The sequence below is a fragment of the Limulus polyphemus genome, unplaced genomic scaffold (genome assembly GCF_000517525.1).
Source record: "Limulus polyphemus unplaced genomic scaffold, Limulus_polyphemus-2.1.2 Scaffold3680, whole genome shotgun sequence".
NCBI classification, from domain to species: domain Eukaryota; kingdom Metazoa; phylum Arthropoda; class Merostomata; order Xiphosura; family Limulidae; genus Limulus; species Limulus polyphemus.
This window is the reverse complement of record NW_013669290.1, coordinates 87188-99530: the sequence shown is the minus strand read 5'-3', so window position 1 is coordinate 99530 and position 12343 is coordinate 87188.

The window sequence follows — 12343 nt, the reverse complement described above, 5'->3', positions numbered from 1 at the left end:
TGAACCCGCGACCCTCAGATTGTGAGTCGAGCGCCTTATCCACCTGGCCATGCCGGGCACTTCCCTATGTTTTAAAAGCAAACCGATCTCGACCAATTCAGCTCTAAGGTCAGCAGGAACTGGCAAAATCCCCCTTAGCCTTACTCATGATAATCTATGAGTAGTGGTCCATTGGATTTGTATTATGAGATTATACTACCATCCAGATTATATCTAGATGGTCTTATGGAACACCTCATCTTGACAGAGCCTGTTGCAACCATGAACTGATATAAAGGTTGCTAGTGCAAAATTGAAATAATAAAAACATAGTGAGATCTAAAGGAAATAAAGAGGGACCCAAGAAAGAAAAAAGAAAAACTGTTTGTCAGGTAAGAAAGTGACACACATCCTTGTTAAAATCTAGCAGAAGCAGTCAATGCAACCACAGGGGCGAAGGCAAAATCCCACAGAAGAGGAAACTGCCAGATCATGGAGGTAATGAGATAGGAATGTCGGGAGAAATCCACATACTGTCCCGCATAATATCCCCCAGAGAACTGTTCAGATGAGCAGCCAATAACATTGATAGATGCCAAATTTGATGAGAAGTGACATGGAGCATATTTTGATCGTCAACAGATAAACCCAAATAGGCTATAGGAAGCCCCCTGAATAATGTAATGGGTGATAAACCCCAGGACATCCCAATGAATAAAAAGGCCGTCCCTAGGGCTCCTGAACAGTCCTGTACAAGCCATAGAACATCAAAGTGCTCTGACTGGACATAACAAATAATCTAGGTCTGATCGATTGTAAAGATGAGAAACGTCTAGTAAATGAATAGGAGAAAAGGATTTATTCCCTTTTCCAGCAGTGAGTGTGTTCAGTAGGAAGGATCTGTCTGGATAAAGCAAAATATAGGTAGAAGGATAGAGAGTTTGCTGAACAGGAATGGTAAATAAATATCAAACAGCAGTGTCTGGAAGCTAACATCAATAAAAATATACCTTTAGGGAAAGGTGCTACAATGAACATGAGGCCACAGGATTGAAAATGCATGTAAAACAATTCTAAAGTCTCAATATGCAATTGAAAAGGTCATTTGGGTTGAAGAATATGAAAGGATCTTAAGATGAGACAGCACAGGAGAGTCAAAAACTGTTCTATATGTAAAATAGCAAAAGGGAGCACCTGAGGATGCTCTATATAATGCAAGGTAGATAAACCCAAACCTCTCTCAAAAATCCATGTCAAAAAACGTGAAACTATGGAGACTGTTAGATGAAGTGGGTTGAAGGCTCACTGAAGACATCACTGATGAAATGTAGTCCATTTCAGTTGATAGATTGCCATAGGAGATCAGCAAAGGATTTTAGCCAAATAAACAGAAACTTTATAAGCTAAAACCCTATGTTGTGCAAAGGACTGCATAATGTCCATGCATGAAGCTGGAATCAAATGTCCATGTGTTGAATATTGAACAGAGGTTGTTTCAACGAGGATGAGCAAAGAGGTAGTGGTGGACCTTCCTGGAGCAACTGAAGAAGAGGGAACTGTGTCTGACCAGGCCAAAAGGGTGCTGTCAAGAATCACAAACAAGACCCTGGGTAAAAGACAAACAGGTAGAAAGACATACAAATGTAATCCCATTCAGTCCTGATGGAAAGCATCTATTGCCAGAGCTCGTGGATGTGGCACTGGAAACCAGTAGATGAGCATTCCAATGGGTTGTAAAGGCATTGATCATTGGAGATCCAAACTGAGAACAAATCTATTGAGAGACCTCTTGATGGAACATCCATTCTGTTGGAAGAATCTGATGGGGTCATAACCCCTGACACATGACTGGTCAACAGATGGATGTCGTGGGAATGAGCCAAAAAAGAAGACCTAAAGCTCGAAAGCCAAGGTCTCGAGAATAAATACCTCCCATAAGGAATATATGAAACCACCGTAGAGTTGTTCAAATGGGTCATGACAATATTGCCATGCAACAGAGGAAGACCTGGAATCATTGCTTGATGTACTGCAAAATATTCAAGAATGTTTATATTCAGGTTAGATTCATAGTCAGTCCAAATACCCTGGAATTCCTGCCCCAGAAGAGAAACACCCTATCCATGAAGAGATTGATTTCCGGATGAGAAGTTGGTATCTGGACCCCGATAGTCGTGTTGTTCCAGTATTCTCAAGCCAAGAGACTGTTTGATCTAAAGGATTGGTATACTTGAGCCACTGGTCACAAAGTGACCACTGAAGGGATCACATATTGCTTCCCTAGCATCCCAAGTTCCCAAAACAGACAGAACCATCCATGCAGGGTAAGAAGGCGATGTAAGAAAATGCCTGATAATATCTTCCATAGTTTGAAGTCCAAGGGAAGATGGTTGAGCTCGACTCAAATATGTATTTAAAAACACCCTGAGATGGACCATGTATTGAGTTGGTGAGAGAATGGATTTTCTAACCTTATAATGAAGATGCAAAAATGATAATCTGTGAAGGTAGTTCAGCAACGTGATAGGGTGGTGCCAAAAGAAGTCAATTTTCCAAACAGTGATGTGTGCACAGACCCAGAAAATGGAGATGCTGCTCAAAGACGGATACTAATTAGCAGAAAACATATGGTGCTGAATCAAGTCCAAATGGGAAAGCATGGAATTGCAACACCTGGTCCTCATGCACTAAACTTAGAAATCTAGCAGAAAAGACTCTGCTATGGGGATGTGAAGGTAGAATTTGGTCATCCAAAGATCTGGTATGAAGTTGAAGATAAGATTCCATGGTGAAACGAGGAGGCTGTAGGAAGAGATTGAGACAAGACAGATCATGGATAGGATGCCAATCTCCGATTTTCTTTGGCACCAGAAATAGATGAGAATAGAATCCTGGATGAATAGAATCAACCTTCACAATGAATAGTCACCAACAATGCCAGCACCATCTAGACCTGTCCGAAGATCCTCGAGAATATGGACAGAACTAATTCTGTGAACCAACAGAATGAGGTGTCGAAGGTGGGGGCCGTGAGATGCGAATGGTTGATCCTCCATAATTACCTGTTCGAGTAGAAGAGAAGTGAGCCACCAACAATGATAAAGAAGACTACAAATGTGGCATATCAAATCAGGCTTCGAAAGTTTCAGGGACTCCAGCAAACTAATAAGGCCAAAGAAAGAGCACCTCCTGGAAATCATAAAGAGTAGTGGACAGCAAACGATTACCCTTCAACAAGGCATCTCAATTCAATAAGTCCAAGCCACAGACCAATCACCACACCAAGCCAAGGCGTGAAGAGGGCAAACGAGCCAAGGGGTAACTAGTAAGAATCCCAGTTCATCATCAAATTGATGAGGACAGCATTGATATGCTTCAGACAGGAAGGGAAGAAAAGTATCACAATACAGTAGTAAGAGCCAAACAAATCTGCAAAAGTTAAGAGTGATAACAGGTTCTAAATGGAACCCCATTCATCCAACAACAGATCCAACCACTGAGTGCCCAAATATACTGCAGCTGAACAATAAGCCAGGACATGTTGTTCTGATAAACAAAGGAGGCAAGGCATAGTAACACCCTCTCATAATTGCACTGCAAACCTCCAGGCATGCACGGCAATATCAGGGGAAGGAAGAAAACTAAGTAATCCCCCCCCCCCAAGACCTATCTGACAACAGGTTTAATTCCCCAAACTTCACAAACTCATTCAAACTAATTACTGAAAAAGGGTCAGAAGGTAGCTGATCAGATGAATCATCAGTAGAGGCAGCCCTAGTGAAAGAAGGAGCAGAAAACAGTATCTAAATTCTCCCCAATATATTCAAGTTCATGATGGAAAGCCAACTCAAAACCACTGGGCCACATAAAGGACACCAACTCACCCTGAATCTGGTCAGACAGCTTCCACCATAAGTGGACTTCTCCCACCCCCCTCAACCGCCGACTACCACCAGACAACAAAGGAGGAATGGATGAGGTGTGGTTAGCTTCCGTGCCTGAAACCGTTAAACGAGAATTTATACCCTCAAATTCTTTGTTGTTGTTGAACTGCACAAGAAAACCAATGAAATATCGGCAATAGGAAAAAACAGCAGATTGCTTTGATGTGAACCACAAAAGATGACTCCTAGCACTAAAGCTTTGTCGAGAAAAGGTGATTATATTGTCTGCATACAGTGCCTGCAAAGAGGGAATGGGCATGTGAGGGCCAGTGTAAAATTTTGCAACGTAGAATTTGCCATGGGCAGTCGAGTGGGGTATAAAAGATGGAGCAAGCGAACACAATGTTTAGATGGTAAAGATAAAGATCGAGAAATTGTTATAAGTGTCAGTGGAGGTATGCATGTTTTGGAATAACCACTATCTTATTCAAACATACAAATTATTTTAAAGAAAACACCCAATAACCACTTTCTTATTCAAACAGTCAAAGAATTTTTCTAAAGGAAACAACAAGTAACAAATTTCTCATTTAAACAGACAACAAGTTATTCTACAGGAAACACCCAATAACTAATTTCTTATTTAAACAGAGAAGCAATTATTTTAAAGGAAACATCTAATAAGCACTTTCTTATTTAAACAGACAAGAAATTATTCTGCAGGAAAGAACCAATAACCACTTTCTTATTTAACACTTTTCCCAGAGGTATCCTTTACTGTGCATGACACAAGGTTTAAGCATCTTACATTCAAAATTTTATTAAACTCCTTTTTGTTTATGTTATACCAACTAGTTTCGTATAAAATCTTAGCTAATAATACATACTTCAATAGTATATATGTTTTAAGTTCTTAATTCTACATGGCAATGTTAAAGAAAACCCTGTTTTCCCCCCTAGTGTGACACATTTTCTCTAGGCATCTTCTTTTCTCTATTTTATCCTCCACCCCTCCAAAGAGTACGAAATTAAATATAAGTTACTCACTATAAAATCATAATTTTTATAGCTTTTAATTTTGTTTAGTTACAGAACTATCCAACAGAAAAATTGACTCCTCCTGTCAGAACTACCTCTCCTCATTCAGAATTTGTTAATAGCTCTCTTACTATAATTATATATTACCTATAACCAATAGTAAGCCACGATTTTCCTCTATCAAATAAAGTATTGTATAACATTGTGTTCTGAACAGATAACTGTCAATTTCACTCAGAGTACAAGCTCCATTCCCATGGGAAAGCTAATGACTACCTTAGATGAACTTGTAACGGCTCTTGTCGTGTAGTTAGAAAGCCAGAAAATATTTGAGAGTTAGGGGAAATTCTCTACTCTTTGCATGTTAATAGTCTATGTTCTTTGGTGCATTATTTAATTGAATAAAAATTATTTTGTGCATTACTACTATTAGTAGTAATGGATTTTTGGAGTAACTAACGACAGGTTGGTTAGTGTAAAGAAGAGTATAAGTAAGTAAGTCAGTTTAAGAAGTACAATAAGTACTGTAAGTAGACACAAGTTGTAAGTATGTAAATATGGCTACTGCTGTCATAGACACTACTACAGATGAGGGTGCATGCCCTAGAGTTGATAGAAGGGTTGATAATAATTATGAAGCTGTAGCATTTCAACACACATAAGTAGGTCCATGCAGCACTATTCACTTAACAGGTGCTATACCATTGTACCACAGTAGGCTCAAGAAGGATATCAAGGGTTTTATTGATGCTTTAAATGAAGCTGGCAGAATACCAGGCAGGTCCAATGCTCAAAAAACAGGAGAAGCAAAGCACTATATTAGGGCTTATAATGAAATGCATGAAACTATAGATTTTCTGTATCTAGAATGAAGGAAAGTAAAAGAATATAAAAAGTGAGAAACACCAAATACAATTTTGACACAAATATATAAATTAAATCAGCAGCAAGGCATGTCAGAGTATTTGGGCATAAGATAGAGGAGTTAGGAAACAGGTTATGCAGAGCTCACACACACCCAAATGAGCTTATGATTCACGATCCTATAAAATCTGATTATGAGCAACGTTCTTTTGGTAATGCAGCTCGAAGTCACGTAAATGAGGTAGATTTGATCAAAGTAGCTACTAGAAAAGAGCTATGAGAAAAGCAAATATATAACCCCAACACTCTGCAGTAAATTTAGTAAGCAGTAACAGAACTGATGAAACAGGCTGGTATAGCAACTAAAATAAGCCCAACGACTTCGAGTGTTTTAACTGTGGCAAGGTTGGCCACATAGCAAAGAACTTTTTTCAGAAACAAAAAAGAAACGAGATGATAGCGTGTTTCAATTGTGGTATTTAAAGGCTGAGATTACAGTTGCCCGAGAGAAAATAGAAAAGTTCTAAAGGTTGGGACTTTCAGAAAGAAGTTCCGTATAAATAACAGTAGCCCTACATTCACTGAAGAATCAAAAAACGTAATCCTTGCCAGGATTACAGAGATAAAATAGAGGTGGTTCCAGCTATATGGAATAAAAGATTGAGTGTCTGTAGTGTTCATGAAGTGTCACCATTAGTGTTAGTAGAAGGCACAGTATGTCGGTTAATGGTTGACACAGGTGCTCAATCTTCATTGCTAAGTGCAGAGTTAGTGCATAAAAATCCAACATTGCTGAATAATGCTTGGAAAGAAATTTCTAAAAATGTTTTAACTTCCATAACAGGACATCCTGTTAAGACACTAGGCAAATATAGTGTTCAGATGAAAATAGGAGATTTGGAGATAGAACACTTGTTTTACATATTTAAGCAGATATACTTAGAAACAGATGGTATTATAGGGCAGGATTTCTTAAGGGCTTATGACACTGAAATATCTCTTACCTCAAGTAAGCTATGCATTGAAATGGAGATCTTAAGTTTTGAAGGACTTGTACCTGTTGGACTTGCGTGCAAAAGTTGAGACAAATGGTACTTTCCCACTGACTAAACCTATTAGGCAAACACCTAACGCTAGCATTGCAAGGCTAAGGATCAACCATCAAAATACAAAAGCAGAGAGTAGCAATACACGACAAAGTTGGTGAGGTGAGAACATTAAGTGTTCACAGAGAAATCCAGTGGTAGGTAAAGCTAGTAATGGATAGAAATTTGCTACAGTAAGACAGTACAGTGTAGAAAACACTAAGAGACAGGAACAACAAAGTAAGATAGATTGGGATTCTATCTTAGGAAATGCAGAAAAGAAACATAAGTGAGGTTTGATAACATTGTTAGAAGAGTATAGAGATATATTTGTAAGAGAAAGTGACCCTAGTGGTTGTACAAATAAAGTTAGACACAAGATAGTGATAAATAACAGTAAGCCTATAACACAGAGACCCTATAGAGTGTCATAGAAGCATGGGGTAAAATTAAAAGAATTCATAAAAAGAGATGCTTTAACAAGGAGTAATAGAGGAGAGTAGTACTCTACAAACATCCCCAATTGTATTAGTTCTTAAAAAAGATGGAAATTACGGTTCTAAGCTACCCAGATTTCAGTAAAGCATTTATCCTAAGCACAGATACTCCAGGTTTTGCTGTAGGTGCAGTACTGTCACAGTTGGATTAAAATGGCAAAAAACACCATTTGGCTTATCAAAGTAGATAGTTAGGTAAAGATGAGATAAATTATTCAGTTACAGAACAAGAATGCTTAGCAGTAGTGCATGGAATGTTATTTACATGGTAAGAAGTTCACTATTATTACAGGTCATGCACCATTAAGATGGTTAATGACATTAAAAGATCCCTTTTCTAGGTTAGTAAGACAGTCATTACTATTACAGAATTTTGATTTTGCAGTTTTGCATAGATCAGGTAAAAAGCATTCTAATGTTGATGCCCTAAGCAGAATTAGAGAAGGAAATGTAGAAACTGAGGAAAATCAGATGATTAACAAAGTAAAAGAAGTAAAATTTGAAAATGAGGATGAATTAGAAATAATTTGGGATTTAGATCATTGAGATTAATAAAGAAAAGAAAGAAGAATTATTAAATAATCTATAAAACAGAGTATTACAAGGAAAAGATACAGAGTAGACGTTAGACTCAGAAATTCTATGTAGAAAGGCAGATAATGACAGGTTGTTACAGATAGTTGTACCACAGTTTAAAAACTAATTTTATGAAAACTTATCATGACACACCATTCACAGTACATTTGGCTTTTGCAAAGATGTACAGCAGGATAAGTAAAAGGTTCTTTTGGTTAAGAATGAGAAAAGATATCAAAGATTATTGTGATTCATGCATAGAGTCTCAGAAATTAAAAACACGTCCACACTTTAGGAATGCTCCCTTACAGAGAATGCCAAATTTAACTACACCATTTCAGTTGATAGCTATGGATATATTAGGCCCTTTGCCTACATCCTACGCAGGAAACAAATATGTGTTAGTAGTCGCAGACTATCTAACTAGGTCTTCTGATGCAATATGCTTACCTGATCAGAAAGAAGAAATGATTGCCAAAGCATTCATGAATAACATAGTAGCTAGACATTGTATACCCCAGTATTTACTGACAGACAGAGGCAGTAACTTCATTTTTAAATTAATGAAGTAAGTTTGTGAGTTACTAGGTGTACATAAAATTGAGACTACTGCTTATCACCCAGCTGCTAATAAATTAGTGGAAATGTTTAATATAATTTTGTTAAATATGATTTCTCAATACTGTAAGAAGGATCAGAAAACTTGGCATGAGCAGATCCTTTGTTGTTATAAGCATATCAAAGTGCTGAAAATGAGTCTACTCAAGAAAGTCTATTCTTTCTATTATATGGTATAGACGTTATGTTACCTATGCAGGAGATACTCGACCCTAAAAGAATGAATTATGAAATAGAATTGTTACAGTAGATGCAGTTAGCTAATGAACATTTAACAAAAGCTGCTGAGCATAGAGAGAAACAAACAAATAAGAAGGCACAAGCTAACTAAGTAGGGTTAGTAGACAAGGTATTCTTATACACTCCTATTGTTAAGAAAGGAAACACTAAAAAACTAGTAAAATTATGGAAGGGACCATTTAGAGTTATAAAGCAAACAACCCCAGTTAATTCTGAGATTCAAAAGAACAATGAAAAAGGTAAACTGTTAGTGCATATTAATAGATTATAGAAAGTAAAAGGTTATAAACCTTATCAGTTTGAATATGTAGCTGATGAAAAAAAGTAGATGATCAAAATTAGAACATACGTGTAGAAAATGATAACTCAAGTGACTTATCTTCTGATGATGGAGAATTAATAGAGATAGAAGCCCCAGAGTTAGAGGATGAGAGTGTTGTGTTATATAATGACAGAGGATATCCCAGTTAATGACACTTGTAGTGAAGGTAGCCTCCCAGTAACTGAGGACGATATATCAAGTACCCCCATGATGATACAAACTGATATAGTGTCCCATGACTATAACCTTACCTATACCAACTCAACCACAACTAGGAGGAAATATGTGAGATTCAATCTTCAAGTAGTGATACACAAGCTTAAGAATGATATAAAAGTAGCCAATACTGACTCTAATAATGTAAGAGACAGTAACCATTCAATAATATGATAAATTATTTATGAAGATGTAATTAAGATGAATAGCATAATATAAATAATTATATACATAACTTATCTATGTTTATCAAGTATTCTTAATTATGCATATTAGTAATAAATATATGGGTAGGTTGACCAGGATCAGTGTTACTAATGATATGTGTAGCGACTGGACAGAATGTAAGTATTGTTCCTGTAGAAAACAAGGTAGGTATGATTTTTGTCAAGAAAGAAATATCATATTATCCGAAGACAGTAGATAATTGTTGAAGACATACTGTTTCTGCAGTATGCTTGGTTATAAGTCTGTTTACGAGAAGAAATCGTAACATTTGAAAATTTGTTTGACGTGAATACTTCTTTTAGTTTTGATGCAGGTAGCTAAGAAAATATGACATTGTATCACATAAAATGTCAGGGAACAGCTATCTGACAGTTAAAAATTTTACGGGAAGGGCTAATTGCAAATACAATATGTTAGTTAGATGATATCACGATGAGATAGGTGATTTATGATTAGAATTGATGAATATTAAAGATAGCATATCTTTATCAGACTGAAACCAACAAATACATGATTTGATAAATGGAAGTGTTTTGAAATTCTTATTTTGAACCATAACCACAGACAATTTATGTGATTCAAACAAGAAGGTAGAGTGTCAGAGACAGATGTCTAAAGAGATGATTCATTTGATAGGTGAACAGGCAACTATAATGAATTCATTAAATCAGGCTATTGAATTTCATGACCAAGAGATTAGGAAAGTATATAGAGCTCTAGTAAATATTACTAATGCATTAATACACACATTAGATTATGTAGGAGATGAAATGCTAGTTTTCAACACCAGGATTCAGGATAATTTACAAAAATTATCATTTACTGTAGAAAGTAGCACGACTGAGTTAGCTAATTTAGTACAAACACTGTATGTAGCTGTAAGTTGAGTTCATACTTTCTACCCCAGAGTAAATTAAAAGGAGTGTTGGATGAAATTGAAAGATTACCTCCACACTTGCAGTTTGTGATCCCCACACAGAGTGATCAGATTTACATGTGTTATACATGGGCTGATGTAAAGACTGCTGCAGTAAGGGATACTTTAAGGATGTTTATAGAGATATCCTTGAAAGCAACAGAGAGGATGTTTAAATTGTACCCTTACCATTAATATTAAACCACTCCTTGGCAATAACTGTAGAGATTACTGTTTCAAGTGATCCGCATACTTATTTAGAAATGACAGACACAGACATATTAAGATGTATAGAAGGACCCATCAGAGAATGTGACCCTAATTCAGGAATTCATTCAGTACCTATTGTGACTATGTAATATTTATACTGTTTAAAATAGAATAGCTGAGGTATGTGAAAAGAGAATAATAATCTCTAAACCATTTTATTTCTATAAAATAAGGACCACAGCTGTTTAATGTAAAGGATGAACTTACCTTATCAGTGATATGCCATAAATCAAATGTACATCAATTTGATTATCGGAATAAACTGGTTAAGCTAAGCGATATCTGAGAATAGCTAGAAATTATCCAGCACATGGCCAGGGGATAACATTACTTTCAAGAGAAAGTAAGAGTGAAACTAAGTATACAGGAACTCAGTTTAATGAGAAAATTCCAGATTTGCATGAATTATTTACTAAGAAAGAATCATAGTTAATTCAAAGTATAAATGTATAGCCAGACATTAAAGAATCGACAGGTATATTAGAAGAAACTCAAAATTTGCCCTATAAGAGAACAGGTTTAAGTTTTAAGGAATTTCAACATCATGTACATAGTTTATAATCTATAACACACAAAATTAGGTTAGATAAGTGGAATTATCTTATTCAGTGATGATAACATTGTGCTTAGTAGTAGTACTAGTTGATATAATGTTATATAATGCAAGTAAAAAATTGGCTTTGATAAAATTATATGGGTTGTGTAATTTCATAAAGAAGAAAGGAACAGAGCCAGTGAATAAAAGGTTGTCCTATTCAGAGGCTACTGAAGTAGTTGAATAAAATGTCTGTGACCCATCTAATCAGGTTGTAGACTGATTGTATAGACTGATGACAAAATTAGGTTAGTCTAAGGAATTAATGAGTTTAGTGGATTATTAAAAGTAAACATTACAGAATAAAAAATTCATAGGTTTAGTCAATCATCAATGAAGAAAGGACTGGAATTGAAGATGACGTGACCAGAAAAATTATATATGCAACGTGAATTGAAGTGTGTGAGTAAGTAGGAAAGTGTGCAAATAAACTAGTGCATGAGTAAATATGAAAGTGTGCAAATAAACTAGTGCATGAGTATACAGGGAAGTGTGCATATAAACTAGTGAGTGAGTGAATAGGGAAGTGTCCAAATAAAATAGTGTGAGTAAATAGGGAAGTGTGCAAAAAAGATAGTGCATGATTAAATAGGGAAGTGTGCAAATAAAATAGTGTGAGTAAATAGGGAAGTGTGCAAATAATAGTGAGATGCAAAGTGAATTGGAATAACTCTGAGATCATGACGGAAAAACTCGGAACAACTAAAAACCAGGTGTTATGTATCAGATCATTGACTGGGAAACAAATGGAACTGAGAAATGACATCCTGTTATGTTGACAACATTTTGGGTTTGACCTAACCCAGTATGATCCAACTGCAGGAAGAAAATAGACAAAGCCACCAGTATAGAGGTTGAAAGGTTCAAGGTGGCAGGCGTATATGTAGTAAAAGAATTAGCCATCAAGGATACTTACACTGGATGGATTGATACATATAGTTTCAGGGTGCTATTCCCAAAAGCAATGCTAATGGAAGACGACAACAGGCATGCTTAGTGGTGCATGACACATTTT